This window comes from Ursus americanus, chromosome 2 (assembly GCF_024610735.1).
Source record: "Ursus americanus isolate L20-20 chromosome 2, mUrsAme1.1.p, whole genome shotgun sequence".
Taxonomy (NCBI): Eukaryota; Metazoa; Chordata; class Mammalia; order Carnivora; family Ursidae; genus Ursus; species Ursus americanus.
Genome location: NC_142128.1, coordinates 96,684,130 through 96,706,285, shown reverse-complemented (window position 1 = coordinate 96,706,285; position 22,156 = coordinate 96,684,130). Strand labels below are relative to the sequence as shown.

General features: G+C 43.3%; 1 pseudogene; it reads right to left on the bottom strand.

Annotated features, from left to right (window-relative positions):
- Positions 1–6,809: 6,809 nt before the first annotated feature.
- LOC123791048 (small ribosomal subunit protein uS5-like) overlaps positions 6,810–22,156 on the bottom strand; it is a 31,074-nt pseudogene continuing 15,727 nt past the window's right edge.

Below are 22,156 nucleotides of genomic sequence, written 5' to 3'. Positions count from 1 at the left end.
ACTTGCGTATAACACCCAGTGCACCATGCAATACGTGCCCTCCTTACTACCCATCACCAGCCTATCCCATCCCCGCCCCCCCGAAGCCCTCAGTGTGTGAACCACGAGAGACTATGGACTCTGGGATACCTCGTGCCCATTTAAAGATATTTAAAGTGTACGTTTAAAGTGTACATCATGGTAATTTGATACACATATACATTGTGAAGGGCCTCCCCCCATGCAGTTCATTAACGCATCGGCCACCTCACGTGTGTATTTTTGTGTGTGAGAATATTCAAGTCGTACTCCCTTAACAGATTGCAGTTATCAGTGTTGTCAACTCTAGTCCCACGTTTTACCTGAAATCCTCAGTCCTTATTCATCTTTGAAAAAACGGATTATTGAAGTGTTGTTGACATACAATGTTTTAGTAGTTTCAGGTGTACAGACCTTGTTCGTCTTACAGCTGAAAGTTTGTACTAACGTCTCTAATTTTCTCCATCCCCGGTCCCTGGCAACCACTTTTCTATTCTGTTTCTATGAGTTTGACTTTTTTTTTTTTTTTTTTTGGATTCCACATGTAAGTGATACTCTGCAGCATTTTTCTTTCTGTGTCTGACTTATTTCACTTAGCACAATGCCCTTGGGGTCCATGCATATCATCCCAAATGGCAGGATTGCCTTCTTTCTCCTGGTTGAATAATATTCCAGTGTGCGTGTGCGGGTGCGTGTGGGCGTGGGCGTGGGCGTGTGACTTCTTCATTCATTTTTCCATTGATGGGCCCTTAGGCTGTTTCCATATTTTGGTTATTGTGAATAATGCTGCAATAAACATGGGACTACAGAAATCTTTTCAATATCCTGCTTTCATTTCCTTTGGATATATACATAGAAGCGGGATTTCTGGATCATAGGGTAGTTCTATTTTTATTGTTTTGAAGAACCTCCCTACTGTTTTCCACAGAGAATGAACCAATTTACATTTCCACCAACAGTGCATGAGGGTTCCCTAGGAAGAACTTTAAAGACCCTAATTTTACCTTTTCATAGGTAAGAAAGTTAAGGTTCCGATGTGCCAAGTGAATGCTTGAGCCAAGTTTTGGGGAGTTGGGACTGACCTCAGTTCCCCTGACTCTTAGCACAGTGCTCTTTCACCCTCAGTCACTTGATGTAATTGAGTCCCATGTGTAGGGATACATCGGTTCGGGAGCTTGGAGATTCTAGCTGTTCCCTCATTGGTATGCACTGTGGTACTTCTGAGCCAGGCTGATGATTTCCCTTTTCCTCAGATTCCCCTGGGGATAAGAAGCTTGGAATTCCAATCAGAGGCTCTTAGATTCTGAGCTTTTTAATGGAATGTGTCCTACTATCCTTGTGAATTGGAAAGAGCAAGGGCGACATGCTTTCCCCTGGCTGGGAAGCCAATGACTCGATGAAGATTACCTTGACGCGAGCATGCCCAGTGAGCCCCACAACAGCAAAGCACAGCTCTCTGCCACATTCATTATAGTAATTAATTAGGTTCCAGCCTAAAAGGCCATTAATCTCTATAGATTTTGTCTGCCAAACCCCGGAATCTCTTCTGTTGAAAAATATGCTGATCCACTTGCAAAGTTGGAGCAGAGAAAAAGAAAAGACGAACAGCTGGCTCATCAAGTCTTGGCCAGCGATGCTCACCACGGTGGGCTGACTCATGTTCTTGGCTGGAGAAGTGGATGCCAGTTCAGTGTCCTAGAAACCTGCTCTCTCACTGTGAAATTGGGGTCCTAAAAGCCACCAAATGTTTATGGCAGAGAGCTGGGAAGTGCTGGAATGATCATTTCTAATCAGTTCATCGCTATTTCCTCTCACTCCCACTTCCACCTCTAGCCCTCGAATTTCTAATAAAAATCCCCTTAGTCCACATGCTGCAGTGGAAAGAGCTCTACAAAGACCTACGCATTTGATTTCTGTCTACTCCTCTTTAGCTGTGAGTCCTTAATCGAGTCACGGAACCTCCTTGGGCTTGGTGTCAGTTTCCTGGTGCTGCTGTAAGAAATGACCTCATACCTAGTAGCTTGAAACAAACATGGCAATTTATTCTGTCACCGTCCTTGAGGCCAATCGGAAGTCTGAATTCAGTATTGCTATGCTGAAATAAAGATGTCGGTAGTGCCATGATCCCTTCAGAGGTTCTAGGGGTAACCCTTCCTCCCCTCTTCCAGCTTCTGGTGGCTGAAGGCATGCCGCTAAAGGTACATGACACTTGGCAGACAGCATTCGTTTTATTTAATGAATATTTACTGAACACCCCTTCTGCTCTTGCAGGTGCTGGGAATACCACAGTGAACAAAATAGATTAAGTCTCTGCTCTTGTGGAGCTTGAGTCTAGCGGCTTATAAATGCATGGTCATAAGGAGGAGACTTATTTCTACCCACTACCTGCTCACCACCCTTCTACTGTTACGTGCTGAAGCCGTTCCAGTCTTAAGAGTTTGTCTTAAATGCTGCCTCCTCCATGAAGCCTTCTTCGTTTTAGCCCTGCATGCTTAAACTTTCTTCTGAATCTCCCAGACACCACACTTTACCCTAACTGTGTTTATCATATTCTGTTAGTCACTTTTAAAAACTATACTCTCTATAGTCTCTTGGGGGTTCCTTATCTCAGGGCTCAAGCTAGGGATGAGAGAAGCATGAGGTTGGGGCTCTGGGCTCCACTCCACTTGGCCAGGGCTGGTTTACCTTTACTGTTTACATCCTGAGCTTCTAGTAGGATGCCATCTCTAGGAGTTCTACGACAAAAGCACTTGATAATAATTGGTCTTGATCAGCATGTCTTGACCCGAGCTGCTGTGACAGCACGTGTGGCTCCCATTCCACTACACCAATGCCCTGCTGGAACCTTCCACTTCTGCCCAGGGATTCTGATTCAGTAGGTCTGTGGTGGGGTATACGAGCTCCCTGGGTAGTTCTGATGCAGTCAACTACGGATGCCACAGCTCTCCATGGCTCTACATTTGACCAGATCATAAATGACTTGAAAAGATTCAATGCTTTTTTGTTTGGCTTTATAGCCATCCCCCCCACCAGCATATAGCAGGCACGCCTTTGAATTTTTGCATCTTTAAGACACTCAGGAAGAATGGTTATGTTGCACCAGCAGCAACAACAAAACAAATCCTACTGTCTTCTGTTAGTGAGATTCCGTCACAGACCCAGAGCCGGGAGCTTGCTTCTCATGTCCTCATCTGGGATCCAGGCTGAGGGAGCAGTCACCACTTCAAATATTAGTAGCTGCTCTTATTCAAGGTCCCTCATTTGAAATGACATGTCATTCCTGCTCCCAGCTCATTGGCCAGGACTATTTGTATGGCCCAATCCAACTCTAAGGGAACTGAGACATGAAATCCTACCATGTACCTGGAAACCAAAGCACAGGAAAACCTTGGGAAATAACACTTACGACCATCACAGTGCACTCTTCTGGTTAGCAAACATTTGGCACATTTTCCCTCCCACAGGCAAAGTACTCTCATGCCACCCTATGGGAGACAAACCAAAAATTCCAGGTAGACACTCCCTGAGTCACCGGCTGGAAGTCTAGGGGCTGGGGGGATGCATTCAGTCTCTGTATGAGATGGTAACGCTCAGCGGCGTCCATGTCAGATCTGGCTGGGACTCACTCTGATGTGCAGCCCTCCGAACTAAATTAAAAGACAGGTCTTAATGTCCTGTAGTAGTTTCCTATGGTTATCATAACAAATTACCAATAACTGGTGGCTTAAAACAATAGGAATTTGTTCTCTCGCAATTCTGGAGACCAGACGTTCAAAATCAAGGTGTCAGGAGGGCTGTGCTCCCTCCCAAGGCTCTGGGACAGACTCCCTCCTCCCCTTTTCCAGTGCCTGGCATCGGCAGGTGCTCTGTAATGTGTGGCTGCACCGCTCTGTTCTCTGCCTCCATCTTCACGTGGCTTTGCCTCTGCTGTCAGTGTGGGCATCCTTCTCTAGGTGACACTCGTCATTGGGTTTAGGTCCCGCTCGGAAAATCCAGGAGGATCTTATTTCAAGAGTCTTAATTTAATTACATCTGCAGAGACTCTTTTTCCGGAATAAGGTCACATTCATAGGCTGGGGGATTAGGATATGGACATATCTTTTAGGACCTATAATTGCAGGTCACTCTAGTTTCTCCTCTGGCCAAAACTCACATCCATCCACAAGCAAAATACGTTCACCCGTCCCCAAACTCTCCAATTTTTTAGCCCATAACAACAACATCAGCTGTAAGTCCCAATCTTATCCCCATGTCATCAGTTCAAAAATCCCCACTGTCATGCCCTGAGCCATTTAAATCTGTTTATAGATGAGACTCTGAGTATACTTGATCCTGGGGGAAAAATTCCTCTCTATTTAAGGACTCATGAAACTAGAAAACAAGCTACATGCTCCCCAAACACAATGGTGTGACAGGCATAGGACAGAAATTCCCATCCAGAAGGGCACTGGAGAAAATGAAGAGGTCGCTGGTCCCACACAAGGTCTAAGTCCAGCAAGGGAAATTCTATTAGGTTCCAAAGCCAGAGAGTAATCCTTTGTGGCAAGACTCCACCCTCTGGACCCGTGATGGCTGGACTGGTCTCTGTGCCACCTGTTATGTCTCTGCCCTTGCCGCCATCTTTCCTATTTTGCGGGGGTAACATGTGTTCACAGCTGAGTAGCTCTATCAACCAATTTCCTGACTGTAGAATTTTGAAAGTCTCACGGCCTTCTTTCATTTTTTTCTGTCATTGTCCCTTTCAGTACAAGCTGTCAGTTATTTTTTTTTTAAGATTTTATTTATTTATTCGACAGAGATAGAGATAGCCAGCGAGAGAGGGAACACAAGCAGGGGGAGTGGGAGAGGAAGAAGCAGGCTCCCAGTGGAGTAGCCCGATGTGGGACTCGATCCCATAACGCCGGGATCACGCCCTGAGCCGAAGGCAGACGCTTAACCGCTGTGCCACCCAGGCGCCCCATGTCAGTTATTTTTTATTACAGGTACAAAGACCCCTTTTTCACAAATAAGGTCATGTTCACAGGTTCTGATGATTAGAATGTGGACCTGTTTTTGGGGGCCACCATTCAACCCACTGCATGCTCCCATCCCCATGCCCAATATACATTAGTGGAAAACAGACAGGATAACTGAAATAAACACTTTAGTTCCTAAGTAAAAAGAATGTGAGACTCTCCAGTCACTGGTCTGTAGCAATTCTGAACTCTTACCTCGCAGATGTTGTGATGGCCTTCTATTTTGAGAGTGGGAAATGCTTCCTGATTAACCCATAGCTTTGGAGTAGTTCCGCCGCCTGATGTTCTCCATGGATCTTCCCCACGTCCACCTCTTGGGGAGATTCTCGTTTTCCCATAATCCTGCAGTGGTATTTTAGAACATGGCCTTCTTGAGATCTGAACAGCTTTCTCAGTCATAGACTGGTGAGATCCAAGTGTCATTTTGAATTTTGAATACCGTAAACGTTTTTAGTCCAGGCTCACAGTTTCTTTGGCAATATAACTCTTTAAAAACTCACTGAGATCCTTATCTGTTTGCTCCTACTCAGTTCTATGTGCCAATAGCCACACCTACAGTTCTTTCCCAGACACTTTTTACATTTGCTATACTTTTATGCTTTAACTCGTAACTTTCTTTCAAATCATCTATGAGTTTCTCAGTCTATCAGGCTTCAGTGGGAGAACCACACGTCTGATCTCTTTTCTCTGAAGTATTTTGCTCAGTTGCAGGCATATACTGGGTACCATGAAATTAAATGGATCTCTGGTTTCAGACACCTTATTTCCTTCAGAGGTTTGACAAATGGGTGTTATGGTCACGCCCCTGATTCCATCCTTTACTCAAGGCTGAATTTTAGTTGGTTCAAAGATCCTCACAGTTTTATCTTTTATTGCTTAGCATAATAAAATGTAGCCTTTTCTATCCCTACCCATACTCAAATTCCTGGATATTTTCTACTTCTTTCTCTGGGCTTATCTTTTTCTTGTGCCTTGTCAAGTTCAGCCAGGTAAATAAACACATGCTACTAATATCTTATTTTATTTTATTTTTTATTTTTTTGAGAGAGGGAGAGAGGGAGAGAGAGCGTGGAAGGTGTGGGTGGAGGGGCAAAAGGAGAAAGAGAGAAAAATCCCAAACAGGCTCTATGCCCAGTGTGGAGCCTGATGTGGGGCTCAATCCCATGACCCTGAGATCATGACCTGAGCCAAAATTAAGAGTTGGACGTTTAAGGACTGAGCCACCCAGGCGCCCCTACTAACCCTTTTTATAGCATTTTCTCTGATATGTGAAAGTTCATTAGGGACCTCATGTGCCTTCCAAGTTATAATCGGCAGCATTTTTATTAAATATTTTGTCCCTGTTAGCATTCTTCCAGTCTCCAATAATACTTTCAGTTTCTGAATCAGCTAGAAAGTATAGATTTTGTTGAACTAACAAAAGACTTCAAAAGGCTTTTAAATACAAAGTTTTATTTTTTGTTCCCACTGTATGTCTAATGTAGATTGGGTGGGTGGGTGGAGGGGTGCTTCTTGTCCTCTGCAATCCAAAATAATGGTTATTGTGTATCTCATGTAATTTTCAACCTTAGTATCAGTTGTGTTGTCTACATGTCAAGCACTTGGGCATCAAAACACAAAAATTAATTAAACGATTTCCTTTCACTTTTAACCTTATCACTAGCTGCATTCAAATAAGTAGAAAATTCACAGCTGAAACTATTTATTTTTTTGAATTTTGTTTATTTTAACAGGCTTTGATTCACTTTATTTTTCTCCTATAAAACTCTGTGGTGGTCACAGCTGGAGCCTGGTGTGGGTCTTTACAAGACATTCAGTGAATCCCTGAGAGGGAGCCTTGGTGAACACAGTCCCTTTCCGGAGGTCAGGGGTGAGACAACTGTAGGTCTCAGAAATGGAGTCAAAAGTGATTGTAGCCAAGTTGCCCAGGGTAACAGTGGAGCCCCTGGTGGGAGCGAGGTGTACCAGTCATCAATCCCAGCCATCATCAGTAGTTTCTTGGACACAGGGTCTGGGAAAATGCCATTGCCTCTGCGGGTGGTGACGAGGTGCACATGCACAGAGCCCCAGAGGCTGGTCATATAGCCTGGAACAGTGTGGGGCTTACTGGTCTTGTTCCCCAGTATCCTCACTGTACGGGGATGATGGAAATCTTAGTCAAGATGATGGCCCCATGGATGGCAGTGGCTACCTCCTTGGAGCACTTAATACCCAGACCTACGTGTCCACTGTATTCTCTGGTGGCAACAAATGTCTCGAACCTGGTCTGCTGGGCAGCACGGGTCTGCTTTTGCACTGGCATAATCTTCAAAACCTCATCCTTGAGGGATGCCCCCAGGAAAGAGTCAAAGATCTCAGATTCCTTGATGGGCAGAGAGACAAGATATATCTCCTGCAGGGACTTGATCTTCATATCCTTAACCAGTTGGTCCTGCTTGGTGACAGGGATCCACTCCTTGTCCATGTCCTTGCCTCCCCGAGCCCCCAGCCTCTGCCCCACCCAGGCTCACTCCGATCCCTCCTCCACCCCAGCCCGGATGCCCTAGGGAAGTCCCTGTGGCCTTCCATTCCAGGGGCTTCCCATTCCAGGCTCCTGGTGCAGCACTGGTGTTATATGCCGTTTGGTGTTTTCTTGGAGAAGAAGCTGGAACTATCTTATTTTTTAAATTAGCAAACCTTAGTTCTGAATTATTGAGCAAAACTGACCTGATGGTTGAGGAGCTGAACAAAATGAGTACCCACAGCAATATGAGTACCACAAGCAATTTCTCCTTGCTGCAACACATAGTGTATTTGATGGAAATAATCTCAGCTTTCATGCTGATAACATTGAGATGTGGGTATGGTGGTGATTAGAGATATTTTCCAAATATTTCCAGCCCCGCCCCTCCCCGTGAACTTCCAGGCCCCTTGGTGGCTGGATAGATCTATGACTATTTTTCATCCAGAAGCACTAAACAAAGTAAGACCTTCAAAAATTTTCTTTTCCTTTGCCACCATGACCAGCAATATTAGAGATGATGGCTGTTCAATCAGCCTGGATACTACAGTGAAGAGATGAAAACAAAATTTGAACTTTGTATTTCAAAGCCATTTGAAGTTTCTATGTTACTTCAGCAAACTCTGTACTTACTGATACAGAAATTAAAACTATTATTGGGGCTGGAAGAACTAACTTGTGAATGTGTTAAATTAAAAGAAGACTGTATTGCAAACATGCTGGGTTATCGAACAGGTCACAAGAGAAAGTCGAACGACAATAAAAAACCGTTAAAGGACTTGAAGGCATCAGACCCTTAGAAGGAACTGAGTTTGCAGATTGAAATGTGCTCAGGGCTCTTTCTGTCTTTCAACCCTGCTTTTTTTTTCACATATCAGCTTTTTTCCCTCCTCTTTCACCACAGGTCAGTCTTTCCACAGATGAGAAAATATGGCTTTTAGTTTTTTAGTTTTATGCATTTCAGTATCGGTCACCTGAAAGGGACTGGTTTGTCCCAAGTACATGACGAAATCCAAGAAATAGACTCATTGGTAGGAGACAGTTATCTACCCTTGGACCAATCAGCTGCGGTTGCAACAGCTGATTGATGGGAGTATGGGGACTGTGGGATTGTGGAGACAATGGAGACCCTGTGCTCAGGTGGGAATGTGATTTCTTTGTACTTGTTTCGTAACTTCCTTTATACTCATGTGAATGAGACAAGGGACTTGAAGGAGGTAATTCCTGCATAGGTATCTTCACTACTTGTTCAAATATTCTTTTTTTTTTTTTTTTTTGATGTTTCCTCACTAAGTTTGCTAGTTAGTTAAATAGGTCAAATCAACCATTTATTTTTGGAATCATTTAGGAAAAGCAAACATTTTCTTTAAAACATGAGGACGACAGAACAAGCAATTCATGAGGACAAGGTCAAATGTTTCCTAGCTGAACCAACATAGTTTCAGAAAGTTTTTTATACGCTTGATCTGTTAGTGGAAAGAGAGCTGGAGAGGGCTTTATTTATTTCTTAGAGCACTATGGGTCTCGAAAGGCATCAGTTACCATATTGAATCTTGGTGTCTCCAGGGAAATGATTTTCTGCTCTTCTTTCTGGGTTTATAAGATATCATAGCAGCCTGCAACATCAAAATTATCACTTAGATATGAGTTGAGTGACTCACAACTTAATAGTGATTCCAGAAGCTTTGGCTAGCTTCTCTCTTGAGAGTGTGCATTTATTCAATCCTCCTTTCCAAACAGTAGATGCTAACACCATGAAAAGTCATTGCACACTTTGGTAGTTAAGTTGACCACGCTGACTCCCTATTCAGATGCATGAATTGTGCATCATGGGGAAAGGTGATGCTTACCACGTTTTCTTTCCTAAAACGGAGATGACAATACTGACCTCATGTCAAAAGGGTATATGCCTTGAATTTTATTTTTATTTTTTTAATTTTTAATTTTTTTTAAAGATTTTATTTATTTGTTTGACAGAGATAGAGACAGCCAGTGAGAGAGGGAACACAAGCAGGGGAAGTGGGAGAGGAAGAAGCAGGCTCCCAGTGGAGGAGCCTGATGTGGGGCTCGATCCCAGAACGCCGGGATCAAGCCCCGAGCCAAAGGCAGATGCTTAACGACTGAGCCACCCAGGCACCCCATGCCTTGAATTTTATTACTTGTTTCTGATTAGGGTTATTTACAATTGCTTATTTTCTTTTGATATATACATTTGAGAAAGACATATAACAACCCTTCAGAGTCTGACTTGTTCAGCTGTGTGAGGGATAACAACAGAGTAAAGTAAGTAAAGTCCTTGGAGAACTTGGGCCCTTGGTGCAATCTGAGACTGCCCAATGGCGCAGATGGAGAATTGTCAGTGTCTCCTGTTTTCTATCAATGTTCCTAACTTATTTGTTGTCATCAGCAAGAAGGGCCTGAAGCTGAATTGTTAAAAAAAAAAAAAAAATCTGTCTTCAATGTAGCAATTTTGGCAGTTATGAGAGTAAGATATAATAAAGATCATTTAGAAATATAAGTGAGTTAGTATTTACTCCGAGTAAGGCTTCAATATTGTGTTCTTGGAAGTGAACAGAATGCTGGTTAAAAAAAAAAAAAAATCAAACAACCAAAGAACAATACAGAACTAAAGGCCACACCGAATCGTTTGTCAACTAACAACTTTTTGCGTCTGTCTCACTTGGGTTGATGCCAGGCATTGAGTTTACAATGATGAACAAGAATGATACCAGGTAAGGAAATGAGGTCAATGGAAAATACACAGGCATATGAATTACAAAAATCAATTGTATATGTTTCAGTGAGGTCTCCTTTTACTCATTGTTAAACTCTCATCTTAAGATTTTGTGCAAATTTTATTTTCCTTTTGGTTTCTCACCTAGATTTTGATATGATGCATTAGTTTGGTTTTCTCTCCTTTTTTGACAGTAGAGACTCTGTAGAAACTCTCTTCTTTCTATGCTATTAAAGTTATCTCTTGAAACAAAAGCCTCATTATATCACTTTCAACTTCAAAGTCTTTAATAGTTACCTGTTAGGAGCAATATAAAGTAAGGGTTATAATCATGAAATTTAGAAAGTGCTAGAGTTGGCTTTGAGTAATCTGAGATCTCGGATAAATTCTTCAGCTCTTCTAATCCTCCAGGCCTTCATCTGTAAAAGGGAGGCACTAAAAGTATTTTGCGCATAGGATTTTGGCGAGAACACATTCCCTAGTTTATAATAACTCAGTAGATGATAGCCGTTGTAGTTGTTAACTGTTGCTTAGAAAGCACAATTCCCTAAACACATTACCTGATCGAGGATACTGTGGAGATTTCTCAATGGCTGAGACTAGTCTGGAGGATTTTTTTTAAAAAAAGGTTTTATTGGGGCACCTGGGTGGCTCAGTCGGTTAAGCATCTGCCTCTGGCTCAGGCGGTGATCCTGGGGTCCTGGGATTGAGCCCCACATTAGGCTCCCTGCTCAGTGAGGAGTCTGCTTCTCCCTCTCCCTCTGCCCTTTCCCCACCCCCCATGCTCACTCTCTCTCGTGATCTCTGTCTCTGTCTCACTCTCAAATAAATAAATAAATAAATCTTTTAAACAATTACTATTGTAGAGAGAGAGAGCATGTGTGCATACACATGTGAGCAGTGGCAGGGGGAGGGACGGAGGGGGACGGGGAGGGAGAGACAATCTCAAGCAGACTCCCCACTGAGCACAGAGCTCAGTGTGGGGCTCCATCTCATGACCTCGAGATTCTGACTTGAGCCAAAACCAAGAGTCGGAGGCTTCACCAACTGAGCTACCCAGATGCCCCGTCTGGATGATTTTTGATTTCCTTTGTAATTCAAGATTTTCTGGATCTTTGGTGCACTCTACCCTTAAATTTGTATTTCATAATCATGAAAAAATAGTGTTTAGTCTACAGATCCCCAGGAATTGGTTAAAATAACCCTTGACTCATCTCTTAAAGGCCACAGCATGGTAATGAGACAAGCAATGAGCCTTCTGCACGCTGCCAACGTCTGCTGGATGCTGACCAGAGACACAGATGAAGGACTTGGTGACTTGGTGGCGACATTCCCAAGGCCTTACGTCCAGCAGTCCTCTCTTCTGTGGTGATTGTTATTTATAGTCTTAATTTCTGGAGCATGTAAGTAAGTCACCTCAAAGGAATTTATCAAAGAAAAGCAAGAAGCTACAAGGAGAAGCTAATTTCCCTTATACAATTATGACTTCAAATACCATCGCACTGAAAATTATACACTGAAGTATATCTTGATTATATTTCTGACTTATGAATTGACAGTCCCTAAAAAGGAGAAATAACATTTCTGTAGTCCCCACAGGTCGTCAGTGCTTTATCCAAAATGCCTTCATATCCTTCTTTCGTCTATCCAGAGAGCTGAACATTTCTTGAAAAAAAAAAAAAAAGGGTCAGAGCAGTATCTTGTTTCAACTATAGCAAAATTAGAGTCTCTGATCTGGAAGTTCCTTCCAAGTGTCATCCCCATTTTTTTTTTTTTTCTTTCATAACCAGAGGAGAAAAAGATGGTGGTGCTGAGCTGCCACGGGGGACGGAGAAGGGAAAGAGACTCTCAAGTGTCCTTTCTTAATTATCTGCATGCACGGAGTTTACCTTCCCTAGAGGATAAATCTTGATACGATCAGGGTTCGGGACACCTTTCCCAGTGTTTGAGGATGAGGGTTGATGGTCAAGTCTAGTGGCCGGAGAGGAAGGGAACTATGTCACATACAAGATAGGAGGAACCAATCTAACTGCTTTCAAATCTTTCCAAACCCGAAACAGACAAACAAATAAAATACTAATTGGGCGTAGTCCCAGACCCCTCATAGTTCTTTCAATAGAAGAAAATGGTAAATGAAGCTGAGGCTTGATTTGAGAATTTCAGATTATTTAACAATCATGACTGGGTGGAAATATTTGAAATAATGGGTTTTCCGTGGCCGTTCAGGGTACATACACAGAACTGTGGCTGGATAGGTAAGTAGTCTTCCTCATAAACACTACATACATAGGGTTCATTTATTTATGACATTATAGGTGATTCATGGAGATAAACTACAGTGAGGTGCTTGCCAAAAACTTTGAAAACAGGAGTAAAATTGTCATCAGAGATAATCTACTATCACAGATAAAACTTTGAAACAGGGAATAAAATTGTCAGAGATAACCTACCATCAAATTATCAGAGATAACATACTATCACAAATAAAACCTAGTATCACAGACAACCTACTAGCCAGTTTACTGGTTAGAACAGGCCAGATTTCACTGTTGTGAAAAACAGCTTAAAGATCTCCATAGTGACTGGTGATGGGTAGTAAGGAAGGCACGTATTGCATGGTGCACTGGGTGTTATACGCAACTAATGAATCATCGAACTTTACATCAGAAACCAGGGATGTACTGTATGGTGACTAACATAATATAATAAAAAAACATTAAAATTAAAAAAAAAAAAGATCTCCATAGTGACACATCAAGGCTTGTTTCTTGTTCATGAGATGTGTTCTTCTCAAGTTCTCTGAGGGCCTGTGTTCCCCATTTTCTTCTTCTTGGGACCTAGAGCAGACCTTATCTGGACCCTTGTCTACAGCTGGGTATCTTGGAGGATAAAGGGAACTCAGGAGAGTTTTACACTGGCATTTAAATGTTCCAGTCTACAAGTGACACATGACTCTTCCACTTGAAACTTATTGGTCAGAACTAGTCACATGATCTCCCCCAAACTCAAGGAGGCTATGAAGGGCATGTGCTCAGAAGGGGTCATTATAATGACTACTAGCCCATCTTCAAGAAAATGATTGGCTCTCAGGCCAACATGACTGTTGGCTGTAACCACGTGGAAAAAGTTAACCTACCTGAAGAATATGTCAATTAGTTTGTGTGTGAAAGTCAGCTGCCTTAGTAATGTAGAAGCAGAGCCCTGGATTTCGATATTGGCGATGGCCTATTGAAGCTCTTTCTGGAAAAGAGGGGTTTAGACAGACAGACGCAAGCCTTTGGTTCTTCTGACCGGTAAACCCCTGTTGTAGAAATGGAAACATTAGTTTAGCAAAGCTTTGAGTCCTTTCAGTATTTGATTTTTCAGTTTCTCTTGATCTCATTTTATGAGAGTCATGAAACTTTTCTACAAAGAAAGGGATAGTCAGGTGGGTGCACACATCTAGTCCGCTCAGTGTAGTTTTATTTTAAATTAGTACTTTGACATTCTGGCTTTAACAATTGCTTTCTTGTGAACTTCATTAGCTTAACTCAGCTTCTTACGTTAAATCAGCTCCAGGACACTGAAGAGGGAGAGTCTCTGTGCCCATGCAGCTGAAAGCCAGGCACCGAGCTATAGACAGTTCCCCAGAGGAAGGGGTTTGCTTTGGTTTGTTGTGGTTTTTGTCGGGGAAGTGGGCTGACTTACCCTGAGTGACAAGTGGCCTCCCCTAACGTTGTCAAAATCTCTTTGTGTGTAGTCCTTGCCCTTACTCATCTAACTGTATCAGGACACATATGTAGCCCATATTTTAAAGTGATGATAACCAAGTGAAAATCAGAGAATTTGAAGGAAAACTCTTAGGCAAAACCACCTTAATAAAATACAAAGCAGGGGCGCCTGGGTGGCACAGCGGTTAAGCGTCTGCCTTTGGCTCAGGGCATGATCCCCGCATTATGGGATCGAGCCCCACATCAGGCTCCTCTGCTATGAGCCTGCTTCTTCCTCTCCCACTCCCCCTGCTTGTGTTCCCTCTCTCGCTGGCTGTCTCTATCTCTGTCGAATAAATAAATAAAATCTTTTAAAAAATAAATAAATAAATAAAATACAAAGCAGAGCAGGAACTGTCCAAAGATAATGTTCTGGTAACTACGAGTACTATTATTATTGAGTACTTCCAACCATAATTCAAGACATATGGAAACGCTCTCTCTAGTGGTCTGTTTGAATTTAAAGGAATGCTTCAGCCGCAGTATTCTGGGCAGTAATGCACAGGACGTAACATATTCACTGGGGCACCATTTCAAGTAACCGAGGGACAGAATGGGAGCTGACCCCTCATTTCACCCCGTGCTTCTCACTTCTTTTAATTCACCAGCCAGGGGAAGCAGTGCAAAGCGGTAACAGTAACTAGTAAGTGATAATGCTGTGGGGTCCTCTATATTCTTTTATGAAGGAAATCATAAAGTATGTGTTTCCATACGTGGCTCTCTTTAAGTATGTTTTCTATCAAATTTGCAGTCTAACATATTCATTTTGTGAGTCAATATCTTTATGTTATTATATAAATGACCACACAGGCCAGAGAGAATTAAATCCTCTGTGCTACTTTCTACCTCTGTAATGACATACTTGTTTTACATGTCAGCTTGGCTTGGCTATAGTTTCAGGTTATTTAACTTAGCACTAATTTAGGTGGTGTTGTGAAGCTATTTTGTAGCTGTGGTTAACATCTACAATCAGTTGATGTTAAAGATTATCTTTGAAAATCTGATGGGCTTCATCTAATCAGTTGAAAGACTTTAAGAGCAAAACTGAGATTTCCCTGAAATCTAGAAGAAATTCTGCCTGTAGACCACAGCACAGTGTCAGGAGATATATATCTTATTGGTTGTTTCTCTGCTAGAACCCTTATGATGCCTTTTTTTTTTTTTTTTTTTTTGGTCTGGGGTAGTGGACAGCTGCTGTCCCGAATACCCAAATGTGGAAGTGGCTTCAGAATTGGTAATAGGTAAGGGAAGAATTTTGAGAAGCATGATAGCAAAAGCCCAGACTGCCTTGAGGAGACTGTTGGTAGAAAGACAAAAGTTAAATGTGTTTCTGGTGAGATCTCAGAAAGAAATTAGGCACATATTATTTGAAACTGGAGGAAAAACAGTTGTTTTTATCAAGTAGCAGAGAATTTGGCTGGGTTGCTTTCTGCTGTTGGTTGGAAAGCAGAACTTGTTAATGATGAACTTGGATATTTTGCAAGATTTCCAAGCAAAGTATGAAGGTGCAGCCTGTTTTCTCCGTGTTGCTTATATTTAAATGAGAGAAGAATGAGAATTTGCGAGAAAAAATGTTAAACAAAAAAGAACCAGCATTTGATGATTTGAGAGGTTCTCAAACTATACAGATTGCAAAGGATGCTAAAATTAGGAAATTCACTGTTGAGAAAAAGTATTCTGGAGAAAGGGCCAAGGGTATGGCGGGACAACCTTTGGTTGAAGAGATTAGGTATGTGGCTTGGATCCAATTAGCCATCTCAGAAGAATTCTGGGATAGAAATGGGGTTATTCAGGGAGAATCTTGTCTAATGCCAGTGATTCCTTAATTCCTTCCAGTTTCTCCCTTTTGGAGTGAGAATGCCTACCTTACACCTGTACCACTACTGTATTTTGGAAGTAGATAATTTGTCTTCTAGTTCACAAGTCCACAGGTGGAGAAGAATTTTGCTACAGGATGCATTGGTCCTAGAGTGTCACTCATACCTGACTCAGATGATTTAGGTGATGAAACTGGGAACCTCTTGAGCCAATAATATTTATAGAAGACCTTGGACTTAGAGTTGATGTTGTCATGAGTTAAGACTTTGGGGATGTAGGGATGGAGTGGATATATTTTTCATGGGGAATGGACATGAAATCAGAGGCCAGAGTGTAGAATGTGGTGGGTTGAATAGAGGACCCCTGAAGTTATGTCCATCCAGAACCTCAGAATGTGACCTTATTTGGAATAAGGGTATTTGCAGATGTAATTAGGGTAAGAATCTTAAGAGGAGCTCATCCTGGATTAGGGTGAACCCTAAATCTAATGATGAGTAACCTCGTAAGAGACAGAAAAGAAGAGGCACAGAGACCCAGGAGAGAAGTTTATGTGAAGATAGAGTTAGAGAATGAAATGTTGCTGTCACAAGCCAAGGAATGCCAGGCGCTGGAAGGACAAGAAAGGATTCTCCACTAGAGAGCATGGCCCTGCTGGCACCTTGGTTTCCAACTTCTGATCTCCAGACCTGGGAGAGAATATATTTCTGTTGTTTTAAGCCACGAGATTTGTGGTAATTTGTTAGGATAGCTCTAAAACACTAATATATAGCCTTAGATCATTTACTTATAAACACAAATTAGCATTTATTACATGACTGCCCTTTGTGAAAGGTACTGACCTAGGTGCTGGGGGTATAACAGTGAGCAAAATACATTTGTAAAATATACCAGACAAACAAAATTAAGTCATTACCACATGACGTGATAAGTTCTATGATAAGGATAAGCCCAAGACGCTACAGGAATGCAGAGCGGGGGTACCCAACCCAGTCTAGGGTATTTAGGGAAAGCCTCTGAGAATGTTAAAAGTTAGTTGGGGAAGGGGATGGGGTGAAAAAAAGAGCATGTACAAAATCGCAGAAGCCAGAGAATATAGAAAGTGTACTCAAGAGACTGTGAATGGTTATATAAGCCTGGAGTCCTGCGTGTGATGGAGGCGTAAAGAGGTGGATGGGGCTTAGCTTGGTGATTGTTAGGACGGGCACAAGGTGGCAGAGAGAGAGAGAGAGAAAGAGAGAGAGAGAATGACAACAAGGCTTCAGGTACTGTAAATGCTGGGATCATTCCTGAAATAGAAACAAGACGAATACCAGGTTTGCGAAGGAAGATGATTTCAGTTTCGAGCATACCAGGTCTGACGTAAATGTGGGACATCCGATGGAAGACGCACAATAAGCCGCTGGAGTTAAGTTTATGGAATTCTGGAATGAGATCGGAACGAAAATCTCTCAAACAGAGATGGTGTGATGTTTGTAAATAGAACGTGAAGAAATGAAGAGAACTGTTTCAAGAAGGTCAGCTCTGAAGGAAGAGAAACAGGCTCGAGAAGTCACTCAGAGGAAATGCCAGTTGAGGATGGGGTCATTATGAGAAAGTTTTGAACACTGAAATGTGACAATAGAGGCAGAGAGGAAGATGCTACAGAGTCAGGAAAGAGGCAAGACTCATGGGTAGGGTGAGGTCCCGAGGAGGCAGAAGGAGATGGGCTCAGAGCAGCGGTGGGTGATTTGAATTGACTAGTGGAACATCTCTCCACCTGTGACAAGGGGAAAGAGGGAAAGGATGGGCTACAGAGCGGCCTCAGTGGCAGGAAGACTTAGAGAAGCTACCACATTGTATTAGTTGTTTATTACCATGTAACAAACTGCAAACTTGGCAACTTAAAACAAGGGATATTTTGTCTTACCGTTTCTGTGGGTCAGCACAACCTAGCTCAGCGCCTCTGGTTCACGGTCTTTCATGGGATTGTCACCAAGCCCTCAGTCAGACCTGCAGTCATCTCAGAGCTCAACTCAGGCGAGAAATGGTGACGTAGGCGACCCCAACCTCTGCACCCCAGCAAAGTTCAACAATTAGGGAGCCTCTTACAAACAAAAATGATGCTGGGACAGCTCTGGAGTCCATTTAAAAAACTTCGGCAACACAATGGAGCAAAAAAACCCTGAGAATGACCACCCCAAAAGAGAGAAAAGTCAGCTTTGTTTGGCCTGCATTATCCCATCCCCAAGCCAGCACTGCTCAGCACCGAAAAGGAACGTTCCAGCTAGGAAGAGTTCCCCTCACCAGGCAAGGAAGACTGAGGTGAGCAGCTAGCTTCCCCTGCCTTTCTGGGCACCAGGGAAAGTCCTGCTTGGATTTCAGCCCACCCAGACTGGCAAAGCTGAGGCTTACACAGAAAGCTCGTTAAAAGGAAGAGAAGCAGGGGCTGCCGGTAGCAGCTACCGCAGTCCCCAGTGACCGGCTTTGCAGACAAACTCAACAGATTTCATTTCTAAAGAAACCAAGGACTAGCACAGCTGCAGCAGACCCCTGCAGATTTTGCCAGCTTTCATCCCATAGGCACTTGTGGATAGCCAGGGCCCCCACGGCTGCTTGTGGGGCTTGTCCTTTGTCACTGACCCGCACGACTTCACTCATCTGTAACCAGCCTTTCCAGCTGTGCACCTGCACGGTCCCAGCCTGACCTCTGTCCATAGTCCCCACTGCCGTGCGCCCGTGACAAAACCCAGCAGCCCACCCCAAATTCAGAGCTCCTGCAGTTGCCAGCATGCCTGCCGTTGGCCCTGGCCCAGGCCCCATCACTACGTGTGTCTACAGATGGCTCTGTTACTGCAGAGGCCCCCGTAGCTGGCACATTTGTGCACACCACCAGCTCCGGCCATCACTGTTGCCTGCTGTGGTCTCTGGCCACTGAACCTGGAGGCACCACCGAGGACCCCAACAGCCCCTTTAGCCACTGCAGACTCATCCCTGTGCTGGCCAAGGATCACATGGTTGTTGATATAGAAAGAAAAAAATGGCTGCGAATGTCCTGAATCTGGGGGGAGATTTGAATATTCAGGTTCCTAAAGCTCATAGGTCACCACAGAACATAAAGAGATCCTCTCTAAGACACAAGTGCTGAAAGAAAAAAGTTGCCAACCGCGAATGCTTTACCTGGCAAAGCTGTCTCTCAGGGGAGGGCAATGAACCTCCATTCTTAAAAGGAAGTGTATCAAAAATGTTCTGGACATGTTTTTTATTTTTTTATTTATTTTTTAACTTTTTAAAAAAGATTTTATTTATTTATTTGACAGAGAGAGAGAGACAGCCAGCGAGAGAGGGAACACAAGCAGGGGAGTGGGAGAGGAAGAAGCAGGCTCATAGCGGAGGAGCCTGATGGGGGGCTCGATCCCATAATGCCGGGATCACGCCCTGAGCTGAAGGCAGACCCTTAACAACTGAGCCACCCAGGCGCCCCTGGACATGTTTTTTAAACTCCCACTTCCACATCATCTGCTGAAAGGAGACCATACAACAGGTGTAAAAAATATTGGGCTGCGTTATTGAGGGCTTGTAAGAATGATAGCCACCTTTTAGACACATGTGTGAGGAGGCTATCTCTTTTCATTTCTGCACAACACCTCGTTATGGGCTTCTGCACATTTTGAGGGAAGTGAAAAATTCCTGAGAGGAGAAGCTTTCATTATGAGAGCCTCGATTTCACAGAAAAGTAAATCACATCTGCTCTTAGCGGGGTTGTGTACCAGGTGTGCTGGACAGTAGCAACTAAATCTCCCATTTTCTTCTGTACGAAGTGTGTAGACTGAACAGAATTTACCACGATTTACATTTGCCATGTCTGCCAAATATGCACATTTGCTAAGTCTAGTTTGTGTGTAGATATCAAGACTCTTTTGTTTTATGTTTTCCGTGGTTTCTTTAAAGTCTTCACAGAATTCAAGAGAATGATTGGAAAATTCATTTTTCAAACCAAAGTTCTGAGGAACGAGAAAGAACATTTTTTGTTGCCTCAATTCGACTCAACACTTCATTAACTGTGGAAAGCATGGTCACTGGAAAGATCTGACAGAATCAACTCTAAACTGTAAGGGGCCAGCACATTTATTATGAAAATTTTCTTTTATTCAACAACAGACACTTTGGTTGTAACTCGAGTCAAAACATACAACTACTCAGTTTCACAGAGATGCGGAGAGAAAGATATGACAATGTCTACTCACTGGTGTGGTATGCTTAACCTAATTCACGGGTTGCTTTGTCAACCAAGCATCGGTGTCTTTTTAGGGGCCAAAAAAAAAAAAAAGGCTCTTCACTGAAAGAAATACGTGCCTGTCTCATCTTGAACTTACGAGATTTGGTCTCCAAGACAGCCTTTCACCATAAGTGTCCCTTTGCCATAACGAACTCCAAATTCTTTGCAGCAGATTATGTAGTGTGCTCTGTTTGGGTTACTCAGTCCCCCAATCCCGTAGTACCTGTCCTTCCATCTGTCATTAAAATAGCAGAGTCATTTCGCTTTCTTTTCTAGTCATTTCCATGTCATGCTGCAGTAGGTATTGTAATCACTCTCATTTTCATTATCTGAACCCTTAGAAAACATGATCACAATAGTCACAACGTGAAAAAATTAAACTAGGTTTATTTTGATACAAAGCACAATGAGTGATGGAGGGGCAAAGTAAAAAGTGGACTTAGTTAAGGCTCATGATTACCAGGCACTGAAACTGCACACTAATCCCTCGGCGTAATGCAACAGTGAATGGTCCAGTATAGTGAACTGAAAGCAATGGTTGCCAACATCAGGTCCGAATGTGTGTGTCCCCCTCAAATTCATATATTGAAACCTGACTCCCAAGGTAATGGCATTAGGAGGTGGGGCCATTGGGAGGTGGTTAGGATGTGGGGGGGAGTCCTCCTAGATGGCCTTCGCGCCTTTATAAATGAGGCCCAAGGGAGCTCGCTCACCTCTTCTGCCACGTGAGGACAGAGAAAAGACACCATCTGGGAACTGGGAAGTGGGCTCTCACCAAACACGGAATCTGCGGTGCCTTGAGTTTGGATTCCCAGCTTCCAGGCGTGTGAGAAATAACGTTCTGCTGTTTATGAGCTACTCAGCCTGTGGCGTCCTGTCGCAGCAGTCCAGACGAGGACAGAATCATGGGGAAAAAAGCAGCGATGGCCACCCTAGAAGGTGGGTAATCTGTGTGGCAGTCGTTGGACACCAGAAACCGTGTAGTTTCAGCCCTATTGTTTGGGCTGCTGTATGGGTTTTGTACTTTTCCCCTAATTTTCCACATCCATGGCCACTGGAACTTTCTATATACCCAAGAGAGATACGACAGTTTCAGCTAAAACTGGGATAATGCTGGGCAAACTGGGATGGTTGGCCATCCTATGTTATAAAGAGGTCCCCAAACTCCAAAGGGTCAATGCTCTAGCTAGTAGACAATGCAGGTTGTGAGGCCCCTCTTCTAAATTTGCAGTGACTGTCTCTTCTCACCAAGATTCTACAATGGCTTTCCCAAGGAATCCACTTCTCTCTCCACTCTGTTGTTCCCTCTCAGCACACTTTTGGCTGGCCATTTATTTTTGAGGCAAAAGTAAAGTGTGGACAGTAAGCTTCACCATGGAAATGGAGCATTGAGGTGATTATCTGCACAATCCAGAGGCTTATCATTGTTGGTAATTTGAAACCAGGGAGACGTGGGCATGAGCCATGGGAGATCTGGTCATTACTCCCTTCCGTACTTTTGAATATATGCAAAGGAAGAAGCCTGTGTTTCTGAGCCAGAGCCGCCTCTGAAATCTTCCAACCGAGGCCAACAAAGAACAGGAATTCTCTGAAACACCAGCTTTCTCCCTCACAGGCGTCATGGAAAGTAAGAAGCTCTGGCTTCTTTGTTCTAGGAATCATCTTTGTTCTTCCCTTCCCTGCATCTTTTAAGGAATTTATTATTTCTCAAGGGCCTGCCTACAACAGCGGTCCTGGAGACTAATCTCCAAAAATGAACTTCCCCTTACCTCATCACTGATGAGTTCCAAATCCTCTCCCTCCACTCCTGGAGTCAGAACAGAGTGTGGTATGTGACCACCGGTGGGCTATTTGAATTCAAGGTGTAGCTGGTTTAGGCTACTGTTGTATGCATTCACTGTCTCTTCTAATCTTTTTCCTCCTCTATTTTTCGCTTGTTTTTACTTGTGGTGATGACTCACCCTTCACGGCTCAGCCCCCTCCCTTTCTGCAGGTGCACAATCTCAGCAGGCATTTGGAGCCCTGGAACCTATCAATCCGTTGAGTGAGGAGCTAAATTTTGCCGCA